The sequence below is a fragment of the Felis catus genome, chromosome F2 (assembly GCF_018350175.1).
Source record: "Felis catus isolate Fca126 chromosome F2, F.catus_Fca126_mat1.0, whole genome shotgun sequence".
Classification (NCBI taxonomy): Eukaryota; Metazoa; Chordata; class Mammalia; order Carnivora; family Felidae; genus Felis; species Felis catus.
This window is the reverse complement of record NC_058385.1, coordinates 41,981,341-42,002,673: the sequence shown is the minus strand read 5'-3', so window position 1 is coordinate 42,002,673 and position 21,333 is coordinate 41,981,341. Positions and strand designations below refer to the sequence as shown.

Sequence of the window (21,333 nt, the reverse complement as noted above, 5' to 3'; positions counted from 1 at the left end):
AAAGAACTTTCTGTCTGGAGGGGTGCTAGACAAGTAAATAAGAAGTTATGATGGGTACGGTAATGCTACCATGGGGTATGTAGAGACTGTCAAGCATGCTCATCTCCCCCACTAATACTTTATTCAACTCCAGCCCTCCTCAGCCAATCAGGGTTCCCTCACTTTACTTGAATGATGGAGGTCATTTCTTCTCATAGTGTTCTTTCCCATGCTGTTCTGGACTCTTGGAATTTCCTCCTGCTTCCCCACTTGATCAGGCTAAGTCATACTCACATTCCACAACCATCCCATTCATATATTCTGCCTTCTCCTTTGCTCAGCCATGGTACATACAACATTCCCTTCTAGAACACTTACCACACCTTATGCCAATTCTTGGCTTATTTATTTTTCTTCTCTACCAGACAGAAGAAAAGGGCTCAACCATGTATCATTTGTGTTGTTCCCAATTTATTCATTCAGCACAGTAATGAAGATTTCTGAATGAACAAATGAATGAAATGAAATGACAAAAAACTCTAGCTTCTAGGGATTAAGAAAAAAAATCAGTAATTAGGCATGAGGTTGATAATTCTGGACAAAGAGACAAATATGACTGTGCCCTTTGGTAGAATTTTTTTTCCAGTAATTTTCCCCTTTATTCCAGCTTTTTAAACAAAAAAAACCTACACATTCAAAGTATACAATCTGAGGAGTCTGGACATATAAAAACACCTGTGATACCATAACAAGCAAGGTAACAGATATATCCAATACCTCCCAGAGAGAAGGCTTAGCCAGCTAGGCCACTTTGCATCATTCTTTCTCCAACCAGTGGGCCAGGAGGCCAGGAATATCCCTCTAGCTAGTGGAGTTTCCTTTACCAGATGTAAGAAGTCACGGGAAAAGTTCTTCCATCCCAAACACCTCCCCAAAATACTAATCAGAAAACCACTATTAGAGAAAACCCATCCTCTAAAAGATGTTGACTCCAGACTTCTACAGGAATCTAAAGATTGTAATCTCTACTAAAACGCTTCCCAAAAAACCTTCCAATAAACTCTAATAGTTTGGTTTTCTTCTGAGACTTGAAGACAATCCTCACATCACCCTGATGATCTAGGTTCATTACTAATGGATGAGTGATCCACTAAGGCAAAAAGAAAGAGGGAGGAACAGGAGAGAGGGGGAGTGGAAGAGGCAAAGAGGGAACAGAAGGGGAGTGAAGAACTGTGGTTGGGGAAAAAGGAAAAAGAATGTCTAGAGTTGGTCTTTTGAGCCATTTAGACTTTTAGGTTCAATCACATTACACCAATCTGTGATATTTACAGTCCCCAGGTGCATTTCACCTGATCAAAAATACAAATATCCTTTTGCATGCATAGGTACGCATGACCTGCTGTTTAGCCTTTTAATCATAAGAAAAAAAATACATTTATTCACTCAGAACTACAACATCTAAACTCCTGAAGCACTACATAGTTCAACATCTGGAATTCATCACCAAGGTTACACTACTCAAACAGCCAGCATAAGGGAGACAGGCTAAACCCTTACAACTTAGGCACACACAGAAGTGGGCTGAGGAAGCATAGGTTACAAGTCCGTCTTCAACTTCATTTTTCTCCTACACAATTAGTCCACAGGTTGAATGGCATTTACTAATAGGACTAAGGTTGGCAAAGGCACTGAAAATATATTGAGTTAGAAGCAAAAAGCCAAGGGAGGTTGAAAATTTGAGAACAATCTAGTACCTCTCAATATATTGCCATTTTTAGACTTAAAGGTTTTGGTCCATTTTTGTCAAGTGGTTTCTCCTTCCCTATAACCAGAATCTTAGTACACTTTACTGTAAAATAATCAGGATAAGGTTCTCAGGGAAGCCTAGCTCCTTGTCTTATGCTGAATCCCTCAGGAACTCTGCATCCTCAAGGAGCTTGTAAGTGATGGGTCATTTACCATGCATCAGACTGTCCTGGGCCAAGCACCCGTACTTAGTGAAGCATTTGTAGCCCAGTTGAGAACTTAAGTCACCTTGACAGCTACAGGACTGTACCTACTATAGCTAAACCTACTTGTGACAGAAAGTCTCTCCACTATGGAAGAGCCATCTGGGGATGAATGGGGGGTGAGAAAGCCCACAAACAGAGCCAACAGCCACTCAGAGGGAGAACCAAGAGCAAGGACCCTGGAGTCAGAGCCAATTTTGGATCCTGACCCTGTTTCTTGAGAGCTGAGTTGCCTTCTCTGAGCCTTAATTTCCTCATTTTTAATATGGTAATAGCAGATGCCTGGGTGGCTCAGTTGGTTGAGCATCCAACTTTGGCTCAGGTAATGATCTCATGGTTCATGGGTGGGCTCTCTGCTGTCAGCACAGAGCCCACTTCAGATCCTCTGTCCCCCTCTCTCTCTGTCCCTCCCATGTACACTAACTCAAAAATGAAACATTTAAAATTTTTAATACAATGGTAATAACAGTATCTACCTAACTGAATTGAGATTTAAATATTCAATTACATAAAATGCCTAAAACAGAGCCAGGCACTTAGTAGACCTCAGTAAAGGAGTCTTCCTTATTGTGCATTTGACAGTGTGTTCCATTCAGTAGTTGTCCAAATCCCTATAGTTGTCAGTTTTATTTACAGCCTCCTGAGGACAGGGAACATGGAAGCCCAAGATCTGGCCAGTATATAGCCCCCAAGATTTGAAGACTTTGGGTACTGATCAGATTCCCAAATGTTATAACTAGAAGAAAACTAAAGAACTGTCTAGGCTGAATACTTTCCAAATTCTCTTTTACACACAAAAGCCATTCTTCAAACAAAAAGTTTCTACAGAAATTCAATACAAGGGGTGCCTGGATGGCTCAGTCAGTTGAGTGTCTGACTCTTGATTTGGGCTCAGGTCATTATCCAAGGGTTGTGGTATTGAGCCGTGCATCAGGCTCCATGCTGACCATAGAGCCTGAAGATGCTCTCTCCCTCTCCTCCCACCCCCTGCTTGCTCACACATGCTCTCTTAAATAAAGAATTAAAGAAATTCAATATAAAGCAGAGCAGAGCTAATTTAAGTGGGGGTGGCAAGGCACAACAAACCACTTGCTATTCACAGCCATTCCTGCAGTGATGCCCTTAAAGCACATCCACCAGACCCCAAGTCCCCAGATAACATAGTTAGAAAACTACTGGTCTAATACACCCTGCTCTTTTAAAAGCAGAAAAACTGAAGCCCAGAAAGGTTAAGTCTCTGCCCCAATGGTACTCAAGGATCGAGTATAGAACCAGGTCTAGAACCCTAGACTCTTTGCCACAAGACAATGGTCAGCCCCAGTGGTATCACCCACAAGGGGAGAGAAGAAACGTGTCTTGATTGCTCCTCCACCTTCCAGGCCATTCATTCAAACCTTTACCAAAGTTTTCCCATCATTCCTGTCTCCCCTGCCCAAAATATCCCACCCTCCAAACCTTCCCAGTCTCCTCTTCTTTCTCAAAACTTACCCACCCTCTCTTGCTCCCTCAAGTCCCTGCTCACCACTGTTCAACATGCTGACAAACCAATCAATAAAGAGAGATTCTTGGATGCTTATATATTACCTGAGTGATGTCTACAAGTATACTTTAACAAGAACCTTCTAGAAACCTTTAAAAAAATCTCAAAAGAAGATTTATGTTGAGCCCTAGAAGGTTTTGAATAGAGGTTCTTTTAAATCATACCAAGACTTACCTTCTAGTATGGGAATCACTTCACTTCTGTACGCCAGAGATGAAAGGCTACAAGGGGAAAGTAGAAGTGGGGTTAAATACCCCAAAAGGAAACCTGACACCACAACTCCAACTGAACTTTCCACAAAAAAGACTCCCCATCCCCTGTTCTCAGTCACCTGAGAACCTGAGAACCTAAGCAGTGCAAAAATCATAAGCACTTCAATCAGAGTGCTACAAAAGTAACTGACAGTCAGAAAACCCAATTTCTAGCCCCTATTCTGCCATTAACTAGCTGTGTGGACTTGGAACATTCTCATTACCACTTAACATCCATGTCTCCTCAGCTGTAAAATGGAGAAAGGGGATATAATGGCTCTAAAGTCCTCTCAGATCCTATGTTGAACAACTCTGTCATTCTTCAAGCTGTACACTTCATGGGAGAGAGGACGGAGACAGCTGGTCTTCAAAAAGTGCTCTTTCTTCTGTAGCTTCCCTTTCTCCACTCAGAAGCAGCAGCCTACCAGGAACTACTTGCAGCTAGTGGGGCCATGTGACTTGTTCTCCCCAACAGAACATGAGTGGAAATAATGCCTGTCACTTCCAGGCAAGGTGATTAAGATGCTGATGTCCCTTTTCCACTTACTCTTCCCCTATCTCTGGCTGGATGTAGAGGATTATAAGGCCTAGAAGAGGCAGAGCCACAAGAGAAAAGGAGCCTGGGTTCCTGAATCACTGTGTGAAGTGGCCACTGACCAGGAACACGCACAATGGACCATTACATGAATGAGAAGTCAACTTTTAGGTGAAGCCACTGAAATTTGGTGGTTTATTTGCCACAAGCAGCTAGCATGATGTTAACTACAAGTAGTACAGAGTTCTAAGAGATTTGGAGCTTCATTACAATTTGAAAAATCTTTATGCAAAGCAGAATGCTAAGAGTTGGAGAGATTGAACAATGAGAAAATATATCCCTTCCCTAGTACAGCATAAACATATTCAAGTTCCTATAAGGCAAAATGAGGTGAATTCCATAAGAAAGCAACAATCTGTAGGAGGTAGAATGAATAAAGGCCACCCAACTCACCTCACTGAAGGCTTCTGGAAAACATCCAAGGGAACCATTATTAGTTCCCAGATGGACTTGAAATTATGTTCCAGTTCAGTTAGGCCTCTTGATACTCAGGATGACCCACACTGCCCTCTGATTAACACACTTTGGTTTGGGGGTAATGGCTGCTTCCCCAATACATCAAGACTCCCAGCATTCCCCAGACTCAGCCCAGGCACAAGGATGTGATTTGCCCAAAGCTGTAGTTCATCCTTTCTTAACTCTAATTCTCCTAGATGAAGGAACAAGGTATGTCAGCCCCACTGACTACCCAGAGGGACTGGGAAGAAACACAATCACCAGCATCAGAAAGCATGCTAAAAGGCCCAATCCCAAGGAACATTAAATTTGCTAACACCTCTGAAAAGAGAACAGTTGGATATCAGGTGGTCACTAGCCACTGAAAGTTACTCTAAACTTCTCAGAGGTTGAGAATATTGCCATTTATTACTTGGGGACTTGTCAAAGTATTATTTTCATTACACTAATAAATACTGTAAATGTCAAAATAAAAAATACTTTAAGTTCTGGAACTTGTCTTATCTAAATCTATATGATCTGGAAATATTTAGCAAGGGAGCCCTGTAATACAAAACAGATACAGAAAGGGTCCCAAGTAAAGCCCTTGGGAAATGCCAAACTATTAATTACATGTTAAACCTAAAGTCTATTTAACAGCAATTGCCTATACTGCAAAGAACAAAGCCAAATGTATTCCAGGGGATGGAGGAGAGAAGTCTAAATTCTTTGGCTTCTTTGAGGAAAGGCCTCTAAAGATGAAACAAAGTTGTAATGGGTATTTGAATTTTGTTTAGATTGTGAGGAGAAGGGAAGAAACTTGGAGATTTTTGTTTCTCAAAAAAAAAAAAAAAAAAAAGAATTTTGATTTTTTTGCTTTACTATAATAAGCCTAAACTAAATCTAAATAAGAACTTGTACGTCAAAAACTCTAAACTGGAAATTTTGCCAAGAAGACTCTCACTTCCCTACAAACCTGTCTATAAGCCCTCTTCTCACATGGAATCCATGTCATTTATCAAAATATTTTCACTTTAAATAAAAAAAAAGTAACATGAACATTTAAAGGGGAGTTTCACATATATATGCACGGACAAGTGGGTCATACTTTTTGAGGGTTTCTGCTTTGACATCATTTGTAACTACATGCAATGTGTTCTCTGAATTCTTCACAAAAGAGGTGTTACAGAATTATTAAACTGCAACACTGATAATGTAGATGTATTCAAATTCAGAATGAAGATGAATGTGACCAGCATTTGGACGGCACGGCGTGACCCAGTTTGCAAGTGAATCATAAAAAGATTTCAACCTCCACATAAAAGTGCAGCAATTTACCTGCACCACCCCAGCGAAGACCAGCACAGTTCTACATTTTTCCAAGAGCCATAACCACCCACAATGACACATCCTTGGGCACTTGCAGAGGCCCCTAACAGCTAACACACTACACCAGGCCTATAAAGCATGTTTTTAAGTTTGTTTATCTTTATTTATGTGAATTCCACCCCCTCCCTCCCCAACGTCTTCGATGAGGCCATTAAGTGCTTGTTTCTGAAGCTGGTGCAATCCTTGTTTTTCCTGTGGCTTTTGCTCTTCAAATCTGGGTCTCCGCCCACAAGTCCTTCTTAGCCAGCTGGCTCTTGGGTACTTGCTTGGCAGAAACCACGTATCCTTTTATTCCGTGCTACCTGGCTTCTTCCTGCCGCAAGGAGGTTTTCCCCAAAGCGGATGGAAGGCATTTCACACAGGATGAGCAATTATTTGTGTTGTGTTTTGCCACCAAGTCTCTTTATTGCTCTCCCAGGCAGATCTGATAGAGTTCCTCTGAACAGCTGGAAAGGATGTGAACCTGGGGAAGTTTCTAGTCAGTTACTTCATTGGCTGTGATTATGGAATTGATAAATTTTAGTGGTTCATTTTTTTTAACCTATTCATTTCTCCAAAAGGTGTTTCTGCCACTTACAGATTTTTTATCTATAATAAGATGTTAATGCTAAAACAAGAACTAACGTTTAAGATTGTTGAAAACACTTTTCAGACCCATCCAATTCATTACATGTAGGTAGTGAGTAAATGCCAAATGAGTTAAGTAAACTTAATATGAATTGCTTTCATGTTAAGATTAGTTTTAAAACTAATCTTACCTTGAACAGCCATATTTAAAATTATAGTAGATTCACAGTGCAAAGCATATAAAGCTTAGGAAGGCTTATTCTTCTATCAAAACACCAATACACACACATACACCACAAACTTCAGGAAAGAAAATGACAGGCTCACATAAGAGCAATTTATATCATGTATTTCAGAGAACTGGACATGGAGAAACTTCCTTGACATAAAATCTCTGCTTATGATCTGGTTTCATGCTTCACCCAATGCAGAAAAAATAAGCATTGAAAAATGTATCGAAAGCAAGTAATGCTATAAAAGGGGGGAAACTAGCTATAACATTGCTAATTTGTAGGATACATTTCAGGATACTAATTTTAGAAAACAAGATAGTACTCTGCTGAAATGCTCAGCTGTTTCCCCATAAATTTCTAAGGAATAGCTATGAGGGAATCAATTTCACAACAGAATATTCCTCAGGACTTGTAAGTTTCAAATCAAACTTGAACCTTTTGGGGTTCAAGTTTGTTTGTTCTCAGTGATACATAGCTTCCTATTTATAAGAAGAAAAAAAGAGGGTCACCTAGGGGGCTCAGTCAGGTAAGCATCCAACCTCGGCTCAGGTCATGATCTCGCGGTTTGTGAGGTCGAGCCCCGGCTCGGGTTCTGTGCTGACAGCTCAGAGACTGGAGCCTACTTCAGATTCTGTGTCCTCCTCTCTCTCTCCACCCCACCCCTGCTTACGCTCTGTCTCTCTCTCTTTCAAAAATGAATAAACATAAAAAAAAAATTTAAAGAAAAAAAGTCCTTAAAAAACCTTTAAAAAACTCAAAAGGCTTCTTGGACCTTGAATCACTCTTGCAAAACATTTTGATGATTTTAGTGTAAATAAATCTGAAACATATGATTAAGTGTCCATTAAAATGTACATGAGTTTAAAAATTATGAGGAAAAAAATTCTGACCAAGACAAGCTTTATGTTTTTGCTGACCTCCTAGCACTTGAAAAGTGGTTGGATACATCCAAATCACTGCTGTGTTTGCCATGAGTGTGTGAATATACCTTTCCAAGTTTCAAATGTAATGCTCATCATTTTAGTGCACCGTTAATCACTCCAGAGCTTTGTCACAGAAACAGGTGCCAATATGGTCTTCATCTGACCATATGGTATGCTTCCCTTAGCATGCACCCCAGAGTCTAGCCCCCTACCTCCTGAGGGAATGAGTCCAGGCCAGGATGTGCTAATCCCAGAGCTACCCTAGGAGTTAGGAGCTATTCCCAACAGCTCATAAAATGCTGAAGTATATGTGGTGAGAGAGTGGGTGGGATGGGGACTCAGCCCTCCACACCCAGAAGAGATCTTGAGACCTCCTCTCCACCATGAAGAAAAGAACTAGGTTTTCAAAGCATTGAAGTAAAAGGACTTATTTTTTGTCAGCTGTTCCTCTTTACTCTAGCCTGAATCCTCCCTTTGGTTTGCTCCAGCAAATACTGGCAGTACATCAAAGAACTGTTAAGACCATGGATCCCATTTTCAACATGCAGGTAAACAAGGAGAGCCAGGACATAAGGATCTGAAGCATGATAGTCATCCTCTTTCCTAAGGGACATGTTCCTTAGGACACCCCACACTGCCTACATTATGGAAAGAACCCTCAGGAGTTTCCAAAAGTCAATGTTAGTGTGTCCAGGTGCTCCATAAAATATAAGAATTATAGGGCTATGAGGGGCTTTACAGGACTGTCGTCTCTAATGAGCCCCTACTTTACAATAAGGAACTGGAGACCCAGGGAAGCTTAAGAGACTCACAGACATCACACAGTTAGGTGGTAATAAATCTTCTAAGCCTGAGTCCAGAGCTATCTTCACTGTACCAGGCTTGCAGTTTGCCCCTGGTTCTTTGGTGGCTTATCTGTTTAGGAGTCACAGATATCACCTCATACTTGTTAGCATGGCTATTAATCAAGAAGAGCTAACAGGTGTTGGCAATGACAGAAAAAGGAACCTTTGTATATTGTTAGTGGGAATGTAAAGTGAATAGTCACTGTGGAAGACAGAATAGAGGTTTCTTAATTAAAAAAAATAGGGGGTACCCAGGTGGCTCAGTCAGTTAAATGACTGCATGTGGAGCCTGCTTAAGATTCTCTCTCTCACTCCCCTCTCTGCCACTCCCCTGATTGTGCACACATGCAGTCTCTCTCTCAAAAAAAAAAAAAAAAAAGAAAAGAAAAGAAAAATTAAAAATAGAACTACCATATGATCCAATAATTGCAATACTGGATATTTACCCAAAGAATACAAAAACACTAATTTGAAGGGACATATGCACCCCTATGTTTACTGCAGCATTATTTATTTACAAAGCCAAACTATGGAAGCAGTCCAAGTATCCATCGACAGATGAATGGATAAAGAAGATGTGGTATGTATATATATGTACACATACAAATACACACAATGGAATATTATTCAGCCATAAAAATAAAAGAAAATCCTGCCATTTGCAACAATGTAGATGAATCTGAAGGGCATTCTGTTAAGTGTAATAAGCCAGAAAGAGAAAGAAAAATACTGTATGGTATCATCTATTTGTGGAACCTTAAAAAAAAAAAAGTTTAACTCCTAGAAGCAGAATAGAATGGTGGCTGCCAGGAGCTGAGAGGTGGAAGAAGTGGGGAGAAGTAGGTCAAAAGATACAAACTTTCACTTAAAATGAACAGGTTCCAAGGATCTAATACACAGCATGTGATAATACTGTATTGTATACTTAAAATTTGCTGAGAGTATAGATGTTAAATGTTTTCAACACACACACACAAAGGGGTGGTTATGTGAGGAGGTAGATGTGTTCATTAACTTGATTATGACAAATATTTCACAATGTACACATCAAATCATTACACTGTATACTTTATATACAGTTTTGTCAATTATACCTCAATAAATGTCGGAGGTACTAAAAGAAAAAAGTGACCAGATAGGAATTTGCAGCTAAATGGAGAATCATCTGAGTTAAATGATGGTACAGGCAGCTTCAGACCACCTGCAATAAGGAAAAAGCAAAAGTCTGGAGGACTCATAGCAGGTGGCAATTCAAATAGAGATGCTATTTGTCCTGAGAAGACATGATGGGATTTGCCAGCCACAAGAGCAAATCTCTTTCAAAATTAAATACAACGTCAAGGCAGAGATAGGTATTTATCAATGAATGGGTGAAACACAAGCCCTGAATCATGCTGGGTGGCACTAAAGAATGAAATTGGCAGTACACACACACAAACACACACATAAGCATATGCATGCATTAGGAAGTGATAAGAGACAAGGTAGCCCCTCTTGCTCAAAGAGCTCTCTGTTGAACCCTCTACAGCCAACAATAGAGTCCAAGGTGATGATATGGCAAAACCTACAATGGCCAAGGTCTAAGATTTATGCTTTTCTACTTACAAGTCAGCACCCTTGATAAACTGCATTTACTTTTCCAGAGAACTATTTACGAAGTTGGCTCTAAGTTTAAGTAAAAATAGGTCCCTGCCTTTTTTAAAGTCCCTAGAAAAACTCCTACATCAAAAATACCTCTTTCACCCTGATCTAATGCCTGGAAACTGGCTCATAAACTTGTTTGAGTTATCTATAGCTGTATAACAAACCAGCCCAAATATTAGCAACTTAAATAAACAATAATTGTTTTATTATCTGTCACATTCTTGGCCAAGCTAGCCAAAGCAGGCATGTTCTTCACATTGGCTGGGACTATAGTCATCTGGAGCCAAACTAGGCTGAACCATTGACATCACAAGGCTGGCAGCTGAAGCTAACTTTTGACCAGAGAGCCCACATATAGCCTCTCCATGTGGCTTGGGTTTTTATCTCACCACAACTGTGTTCTGAGTGAGGATATGACAAGAATGAATATTCCAAGAGGGGGGATATAGAAGCTGCCCATCTCCTCTAGGGCTGGGCCCAGAAGAGACAATGGGTCACTTCCACTGTGTTCTATTAAATAGCCACTGGTCCAGCCCAAGTTGAAAAGGATAGAGAAATTGTCACTCCCTGAGAGGAAAAGTCTAAGAATTAGTGGACATCTTTAACCCACCACAGAGCTTCATTCCTTTTCTTCTATATTTTTATCTTATAAAAGCAGCCATGGTGTTGGCAATGCATTCTCTTTGCACAAAACAGTCACTGCAGCTCACTAGAAATATTACTTGAATCCTTTCCTGAGAAGTAGTTCTATGGGAGGAAGGGTATAATACATCAAAAGCATGGTCCTAACTCTTCACCTTTTTCTAGATCTGTGCTCTTTGCCATGTAATTTGGCAATGTCCACCAGTCTGACTCTAGGCTCATCCACATGGTTTGCTTTGGCCAATGAGATGTTAGCAATTCTGACACAAGAAGATTTGAAAAGTGCTTCACAGTTGAGCTTAACCTCTTTCTCACACCTTGCCAACACCATAAGAACATGATTGGACTCAACTGCCAGAAGATGAAGACACCTAGCAAAGGTCAGTTGCCCCAGCTGAGGCCATCTTACTTAGACCATTCAACAGCCCAATACCCCCCAGATGAGTAAGCAAGCCCTGCCAAGATCAGCAAGACCCTCTAGCTAATCCCCAGCTGACTCCAGAATGAGGAATAAATGCTAATTATGTTGCTGAGGTTGCATAGTTGTTACTCAGCATTACTGTGGCAGTAAGTAATCAATACAGAAAGTGTAGGACTAGAAATGTTTGAGAATGGTCAAGGTAATCAAGAAATAAAAAGTAAACCTATCAAACTTGACACTTTGTTTTTCCCTGTTGCCATGTAGAATTATTAAATACCTAATTGATTATCCTATAAGTATTTCACAGAAGTGATTCATTTGCAGCAGGGAATCATTTGGCACCAAGACAATGGGGCTTCTAAACATCGTGATGACAACAGGAAAAGTGGAGGGAAAAAAAAAAAAGAACTCCATTGGGTTTTGCTGGAATCAGCCATATCCATGGGCACTTGGGGTTGGATGCAGCTCAGCAGAGCCCAAAGCCAAGTGACAAATGAAGCCACTGGGTACATGTACACCAGAGGGAACCCTGGCCTTTGGCTATGGTTCATTAACGAGATTGAGCTTTCTCCTTGAAAATCTGGTCAGCAGCTTTGAGAATCCTTCGAGTTAAGCCTAACAGGCAGATGTAAAGTTTCCTTTTGTCTGAGTTTGGGTGTTTTGCAAGATTTTAACCACTGAGCTTATTTATTTTCTTTGCTATAAATTACAAGTGTAATGTGTGCATGTAATATATGTATAGAAGTATATAGCTATATATACATCTGTGTGTCTGAATATATATCTCAATCCATGGGAGTATACTGGAGCAGGTCCTATAGGAGCTATAATAAATAATGGGAAATGCATGGAGCCCTTAAAAAAAAATGGTAATAATCCATGATTCACATTGTCTGTCACAGCCACACAGAAATTATAGCCTCCTTGCAGGTGCAGTTTTACAGATATTGTTATCTTTTCTTTCCAGAAAACAGCCTCTGTTATCATGATGATTGTAAATTGTCTTATTATGTAACACACTGGTCTGAGTTTACACAACCCAGTTTTAACAAGAGGTTCTCAGCAGTAAATGGGTGTTTTCCATTGTACACATACCCCTAAAATGTGTAACAACCATAATGCATAAGCAAAAACATAAACATAAATTTAAGAAAAGAAATTGAATTCTCATGGTAACGTTAAATTGTTGCATTTGAGCTCCCATTCAAAAATCTATAATTAAATATGTATGTAGTCACGCAGATGAAAAAATGATTATGCAACCAATTAGGAGATTCACATTCATTTTCCAACTTGACAGGTGTGTTTTATTTGATCCATGGTCTACAAGGTGACAAATACAAACACAAAAATAAATGTAAAGGATCTAAGAACAAGTTATCAACATACCTAGATGCTTACATATTTCTAAAAGTATCTAACATTTTATAAAACATCCAGAGTTTATATTCAACTATATGATGGCTGTGTCTATGCATTTTAATTCAAGCTATTTTTTAAACTGGAAGACAGTAACCAAAACATTTTAAAAGAAATCATTTTTGTGGGTGGATTCCAAAAATAGACAAATTTAGTCAGGTACTCTCTCTCCCCGAGCTTTGAGTAAGCTGTGAGTTTGGGTTGGAGGAGGGAGAAAAGTTGGGTCACTTCCAAAGACCTAGTCAGCTTTACAAAAAGTTGAGTTAACCTCATGGAGGCCATGCTCTCTACACAGAAGCCTAGATCAGAGAGGAGGGAAGAAACTGATCAAACTGGATTGAGGATTTTCATAACACTCAAATTATTCATTTACAATAACCTTTCCTTCTGGTTTTGGAAAGGTACCATGTCCATGGAAAGATTTTTGCAGCCTCAAAATTCTTTGGAACAATAGTTCATACAAAAATATATATTATTAAAAAACTAGATCATTTCCAAAACAATACAAATTTAGAAGACTAACCACTTGTGCATCCATACTGATATTTTTTTTTAAGACTCAAAAGCTGTCTGCATCCAAAGGAAGAACTAATAGACCACATTCACCCCTCAATACAAGGCAACACTCATTTCCACATTTAGTTCTGAATTCAGTGCTGGGACACCCGGGTGGCTCAGTCCATTAAGCATCCAACTTTGGCTCAGGACACTATCTCGCAGTCCCTGAGTTCAAGCCCCACATCAGGCTCTGTGCTGACAGCTCAGAGCCTGGAGCCTGTTTTGGATTCTGTGTCTCCCTCTCTCTATCTTCCCCTCCCTCACTCACACTGTCTCACTGTCTCTCTCTCTCTCTCTCTCTCTCTCTCTCTCTCTCTCTCTCTCTAAAATAAACAAACATTAAAAAATAATAAATTCAGTGCTAAAATTTCTCTTCCACCCGGACGCAAGGAAAACCCTTCTTTCCCTCAGTCCCTTCTCCATTCCTCAATCTTGATGCATTCTGTGTAGCAAGTCTCCCTTTTCCTTAGAAATCTCAGAACAAGTACACTAAGATTATGTCGAAGAATAACCTTAGAAGATGCCACGAATTAGTGCTTCAATGAATTAAACAATCATCTCACCCAAACCTTTACAACACTACAGCCAAAGACTGTACTACCTCCTATTTAATGGATGGGAAATGGAGGCTTAGTGAGCCTCATGGATTACAGTAGTCATCCCTCTGTCTTAGATGGTAGTGCCTTAGATCATCAGCCAGCTAGGAAAAGACAGAGCTAGGATTAAATGTAGATTTTTCTGCCACCTGGCCATATACCACTCCTTTACACCCAGGTTGCTCCTGGAAGACTCGCAAAGGGTGGGAATGAGCCAGCACTGAGGGAGAAAAAGAATGCCAGCCTCCCTAGAAAGAGTGAAAGCCCATCTCCTCATACTCCAAACTCTCCTCCTCCCTTCCTGTCTCCTCTTGAAACCTTTATCCCACTACCCAGCATCACCAAAACCTGCTAGAGTTGCTTTCTACATTTCCATGTGAGTTCAGGCCCCACCCCACTACAGAAAGGGATTCTGTTTTCCTGTGTCACCTAAAGATGCCACATATGTACTCAGTGTCATCCTGCTTTTGTTAAAGTATTTCCAACTTTTCCCAAGCATTTAGGGTTTGGTTTGGACAAACCTAAAAGACATTTTGCCTGATGCTTTTTCCCATAATTTTAAACTTAAATGTATTTTATGAGAAGTCTAATCCGTATGTTTCTGATTAATTTGTAAGAGCCATTTGATGTCCAAGGGCCTTTTAAGTTTTTATAAGCCTTTTTAAGACTTTCCCTTAAAGATGTTTTGCCAAAAGAAAATGAACTTAGATCCCCATAGTTCAAGTTTAGTCCCAATCTCAACAATCACAGGATTTGCTGCTGAAACTATATTGCTTGCTGCTCTAAGCCAATCGTCCACAACTGCCCTGGGTGCAATTCATCATTTACACCTTTGCTCAAGGTTCCCCACTGAGATGTTGCTTTATCTTATAAATGGGATGATGATTAAGTTTCACTGACAAAAACATATCTCACAACTTAGCCTAGGTCTATACCCAGCTACCAAAGAGACTCTGGCAGCTGAATTGGATGAGTGACTCAGTAAGGCATTAAGGTTAGTCCCCATAGAAAAGGTAAAGATTTTTTCTTTGACATAAAGGATTATTTCTGTGTTGGAAATCTGGCTTGTACTCCCAGTTCTATAATTTCCTAGCTGTGAGCATGGACAAGTCACTATCTTGAGCCACAGTCCCCCTTAATAATAAAGTAGAAATTATCTCTTTAATCTTGAAAATGGCAATAAATTATGCCTGTCAAGTGCCTGTCATATAGACCTGTGATTCCTAAATTGGAGTCTGTATACAGATACATACATAAACATATATAGACATATGCAAAGATTAAAATGAATGTGTTATATACAGAAATCATCTGAGGGACATGTTTGAGATGCAAATTCCTGAAACCCACTCCAGAGTCTGCTTCAGTAGATATTAACTTAGGCCCAAGAATCTGCATTTTGACACGATTCTTGGGTAATATAGGTGGCTTGAGGACCACACTTTGAAAAACAATGACTTACTATAATGCGAGGGAAGAAGAGAGAATAAAATGAAATAAAGATTGTAATAAGATGAGGATACTAATAAGGAGAAGATGTTAGAAGGCCAGGAAACACTTAAGGAAAAATGAGGCACTGCAGTTTGTGGATACCTGCTTAATTATTTGCATTTCTCAGAGGAGAAACATAAGCATACACATAAAACTAAATTAATGGGTGTATTCTAGTTAACATTCAGAATGGGTTCCAAATTTAACAATCTTTGGTAAAAAATATTAGTTATAATGCAATCTAGAACCATACACAAACTATTTCATTATGGATAGAGAATGTTGAATTTTAAATTATAAGCCAAATTTTCAAATTCAGCCTTAATTAAAGTTCAAATCAGAAGACACAGATTTCTACTAACAGGAAAGTTGAGAGATCAAGAAACCTTAAATTACTGACTCAAGACTTCGAGAATATCAGCATACTCAAGGCAAGAGGGAAAAAAGAAACAACTTTATAAGATTCCCTAGACACTATTGATATGTGGAAATAAAGCAAGACCAACCAAATGAGAACAGGCACAGGCTATTTATTCAGAGCTTGCTATAGCAAGAGAGTCAGTCACCATACTACAGTTTTGTCAAAGACTCAAAGGCAAGCAGAGGAATGGGGTATTTCATAATGGAGAAAAGGGAATGATTTAGGTATGCCCTGATTGGAGGTGGTGGGGTAACTAGAAGTGGGGCATGATATGTGACTGATTAGGGGGCACATTTGGCTTTCTCCAATTGCTCCTAAGTTGGAAGCAGGGACAAAGATTAGGGAAGCTGTCAGTTATTAATCAAGTCCTGATTACTTGGGGCCAAGTGTTACAGAGGTTATTGTTTGGCTGCCTGGATTATTACTAAAAATAGCTGTCTGACCTCCTCCAAATCTGATTTGATAACATTCTGGCTTCCTAGGCTGGCTATTAATTTAAAAAAGGAGGAAAAAAAAAAAAAGGAAGAAATGAGTTTCCTAGGCAGGTTGCTGCAGGTTGTGGGTCAAAGTTCTATTTGTATATATAGTCTGACCATTGTCCATGTGTACATTCAGTCTCTCAAATACAAATTTTAGCTAGGGGATAAAGCTCTTATTTAAAATAAGAATTTGTTGGGGTGCCTGGGTGGCTCAGTCGGTTGAGCGTCCGACTTCAGCTCGGGTCATGATCTTACCGTCTGTGAGTTCGAGCCCCACATCGGGCTCTGGGCTGACAGCTCGGAGCCCCGGAGCCTGCTTTGGATTCTGCGTCTCCCTCTTTCTCTCTGACCCTTCCCTGCTCACGTTCTGTGTGTGTGTGTGTGTGTGTGTGTGTGTGTGTGTGTGTGTGTGTCTCTCTCTCTCTCTCTCTCTCTCTCTCTCTCTCTCTCAAAAGTAAATAAACGTTAAAAAAAATTAAAATAAATAAATAAAAAAATAAAATAAGAATTTGTTTTGTATCTTACTGTACCATCTCTCTTCTAATAAATACTCCATAGTACACTTATCTATTTTCTCATTGGTTACAAGAAAATTTGTGTAGCACTGTTTAACCTACTTACTACTCTGACAAATTTTATAATTCAACCAAAATAAAAACTATTCCTATCCTCTTAAAGATGGGGGAAAAAATCATCTTTTTTATCAATCATGGCATAGGTAGAAACATTATGGTGACTTCAGTAGAAACGTTTTAAAAACAATGGCATCCTTCAATTTCTTCACGATAGAGAACTACTTCAGGGGCAGTTTAAATCTTCTCTAACTGGAAACATATGAACAGTAGACTTTTTGATATTTTTGCACAATTTGGTTTATAAGATTTACTATTTCTGCATGTGATCTAAAATGAGTACCTAGTAATATATACTGGTGGCTCACCCTAAACTCTTCTGGGTAAACGGTGAGTGCCATGGAACTAACCCAATGGAGATCTGTGATCAAGCCAATGGTACATGGTGCCATGGATCATTCATGGCCATAGAGAACAGACCACAAGAATCTTCTCAGCTTAAGACCAGAGTCAGGCTGGGAGAATGAATGGCTATTAAGGGAGGCAGTTGGGAAGTCTACTCATGGAGTTCAAAAGCTGTATCAAGTTCAGGATACCCCAAGCAACAGTATGCACTAGGCAGTCCAGTCAGACAAGTGGAGCCCAGTGGGGGAACTTAAGCAGCAATAAAAGCTAGAGCTCCCTCAGGCCAGCAGGTACCAATCAGAATATCTGTGCATGGCTACAGGGCAGGTTTGAGTCAAGGCTCTAGTCCCAGAACAAGTCTCAAAAGAGGAAGGCAAGGTACCAGACCAGGATCTGTAGTCACAAGCCTGAGCATATGACCAATAGAACGTGAACAAAATTAGACAGTGGAAATTATATCTGACAGCATTCAAGTGAAAAAAAACAAAGTCATTCTAGCTATCTTCAGGAAAAAGGGATTCAATACAATCAAGTCCTCATTGTAATATCATTAGAATGCTGGATAAATGGGCTCAAGGCTGACTCCAAGAAGGACTTGTGAAACAACAATGCCAAATTTGCCTGCCAAGGGAGTCGCTTCCTCTGCCTTCACGAAGAAGGTGTAGAATCAAGAAGCTTCTACCATCTCCACAACAGCCTCTTGCCCCCATGACACTAGGGAGTAAACCCTGGAATGCTTCTGCAATCAATGAAATCAGTACAAACCGACTGCCATCATCACTACAGTCACCCCTTGACCCTCACCAAGGGGTCAAGTGGTAGAATCATTGCCACAAAAAAAGCCAGCATCTACTTTGCCTTGCTTTTCACTAACAGATAGTTAAGCAGTGCTCCAAATACCACACAAGTGTGTCTAACTGGTGGAAATGGATCTCATCCAGAACCCCAGGTTTCCCAGCTTCCACCATACAGAAAGACATAGTGGAATAAGTGAGTAAGTAAATGCTGAGTGCAAAACCTCCAGTCCCATTGGAATGGAGAAAGAAATTGCTATTCCTCTGAGTTGCAAGTATCTGGTGGTCATTCCTAGAGTATCCCAGGAATGTTTCACAATAGGGCAACTCAAGAAGCAACATGGAACACCGTAGTAGTCCTAATTACAAAGAAGCTACCATTTTCTAAGCAGTAAACCCAAATTGTACTTTAGGTACACTTCATAAACAGGTTCTGCAAATAAGTCATGTAAGGTATAGATTAATCTCCATTTCACAGGTAAGGAAAGGAGTTTTAATTTAAGCAACTTTTCCATACCTACAACCGGTAAATGACAGAGTAGAAACTTGAGGCTGGACTCTGAACACAAAGCTCAGAACCCTTCTACTGTACCACACTGTTTCCCAGTGTTAACTGAGCCACCAGTTCCCAAGTCTTAAAGGAAAATTTAATTCTAAGTCCTGCCAAGCGTTGGCATCACAGCTGTTGATAAGGCCTGTCCTGGATCAGGACCTGTGTCTAGAACTGGAATTGCCACAGCCTTCAGGTAAAGAGCCCACTGAGACAGGAAAAATAAGTCAAAATCTGGGTTTATACAAAATTGGTTTCTGTGACTGACCAAAAGAATGGCTTATATGTTTCAAATGTGTTATTTAAAATTATTTAAAACATACATATAGAATGAAGGGATCAAATGGACTTTGATCTAGGAAAAGGATCTCACATTTACTGTAGTTTATTCCCACAAAACATTAGTTCCATGTTCTGCTATTGTCTGCCTTAACTCTAGTCTTTAAAACAAGGAGCCAGAGCGGCGTCTGCATGGCTCAGTCACTTAAGCATCTGACTCTTGATCTTGGCTCAGATCATGATGGCGCGGTTTGTGAGTTTGAGCCCCTCACTGGGCCATGCACTGTCAGTGTGGAGCCTGCTTGAGATTCTCTCTCCTTCTCTGTCCTTCCCCTGCTCACGCTCTTACTCTCTCAGAATAAACTTTAAAAAAATTTTTTAATAAAAAATAGAAATAAAACAAGAAGCCAGAGCCCCTCAATACTATATCAGGTCCCATAGCTCCATTTATGGCAATTGCTCAGAGGCCTCTTTTGCTCTCTGTGTACCCTATTTGGCCTCCCTTGTTCCTAAGACAACAATGCCATTTATCCTCTGGCTTACCTCTTACCAGTCACTTGGGACAATTATCCCTTCTAATTGGGTTCAGGTCCCTGCATTCTAGGCTCCTCTCAACTAGTAACAGTTGGTCCAAGGAGCTCAACTCAGCTCAACTGCCTCAATAATGACACTTTGCTAGGGGCAAAAGAGAACCTTAGCTTAACATTATCCCAACCTCGAGGACCCTGTAAGTCAACTTGTTTTATTTAAACTGCCCCAAAATATATGCTGGCAATCACACTCCAAACTTATGGCCCCCCACTATACATCTGAAGGGTCTCATGACTGAAGTTTTATTAAATGGTAATAAGTGGCATTTCCCTAGCAACAGCTAGCCCCTCAAAGTCTTGGAAACCTTGCTTCCAAAATTCCTTAGAGACTTACTCTATCCCTGACCCCCTGGCAACCTAAGGGTATATAATGAGTTACACGTCAGGACCCCAGTGCAGTTCTTCCTGCACCTGTGTCCTGTCCCCGTGCTTTAATAAAATCACCTTTTTTGCACCAAAAAAAAAAAAAAAAAAAGGAGGGCACTTGTTGGGAACATTGGGTGTTATATGGAAGTGATGAATCACTGGGTTCTACTCCTGAATCAGTACTACACTATATGTTAACTAACCTGAATTTAAATTAAAAAAAACAAACAAACAATGAGCACAGCTACTGTTCAGATATAGATTTCTAAGTATCACTCTCCAAACTCTTCAGTGCTGCCTGCAGAGGTGGCAGCCATCTCCTACTCATCATCACTGCCACCCTCAGACCTCTGGTAAAGCTCAACATGGTTAAAAAGAGGACCAAGAAGTTCATCCGGCACCAGACTAATAGGTCGAAATTAAGTGCAACTGGCACAAATCCAGAGACATTGACAATAGGGTACACAGTAGACTCAAGGGCTACATCTTGATGCCCAGCATTGGTTTCAGGAGCAACAAGAAAACAAAGCACATGCTGCCTAATTGTTTCCGGAAATTCCAAGTCCACAATATCAAGGAGCTTGACATACTGCTGATGTGCAACAAATCTTACTGTGCAGAGATTATTCGTAAGGTCTCTTATAAGAACGCCAAATCCATTTTAGAAAGAGCAGCCCAGCTGGCCAGAGTCACCAATCCCAACACCAAGCTGCACAGCAAAGAAATTGGATAGACAAGCTTATACACACATAGTATTTGTGTTAATAAAACCATAAAACTACAAAAAAAAAATGTATCACCCTCCACTAAAAGAAACAAAGGCTCCTTGGAGGAATGGCTGATTCTCAGACTAGGGCAGAGAAAGACCAAGATGAACCTGGAACACCAGTCTAATGGGCGAGTAAGGAAGTACTCCTAACATGAAAGAGAGGTATCAAAAGAACACAGAAACCAATTTGAAAGGTCTCTTAATGGTCAAGTCTGGGACAGTTTGAGCACCAAAATAAATAAGGATAGTAATGGATTAAGACCCACTAAACAAATTGGAATCCAGTAGTTCATTCTCCTATATATAGGTGAAAAAATAAGTGGAAAGAAAAGAAAGGTCTTCCTTATAGCAGAATGTCAACAAATACAAAATTGTGGCACCATGAAATCATGTTTTTCAACTAGAACTATAATAACGGAGGCAAGAAACCAATGCATTCTCAAACTAGTGGGTCAAAGTGGAATGAGGAATGGGTTTTTACAGTCTCAAACTATACGTCCACAAAATACTCATGAATTACATCAATAAGGTGCAGGGAAGGAAATTTACAGTGGAGAAACCTGGCAGACAC

At 40.0% G+C, this 21,333-nt stretch overlaps 1 pseudogene; it reads left to right on the top strand.

The window, feature by feature from the left end:
- Positions 1-21,133, top strand: part of LOC101091597 — a 34,004-nt pseudogene extending 12,871 nt beyond the window's left edge.
- Positions 21,134-21,333: the final 200 nt, after the last annotated feature.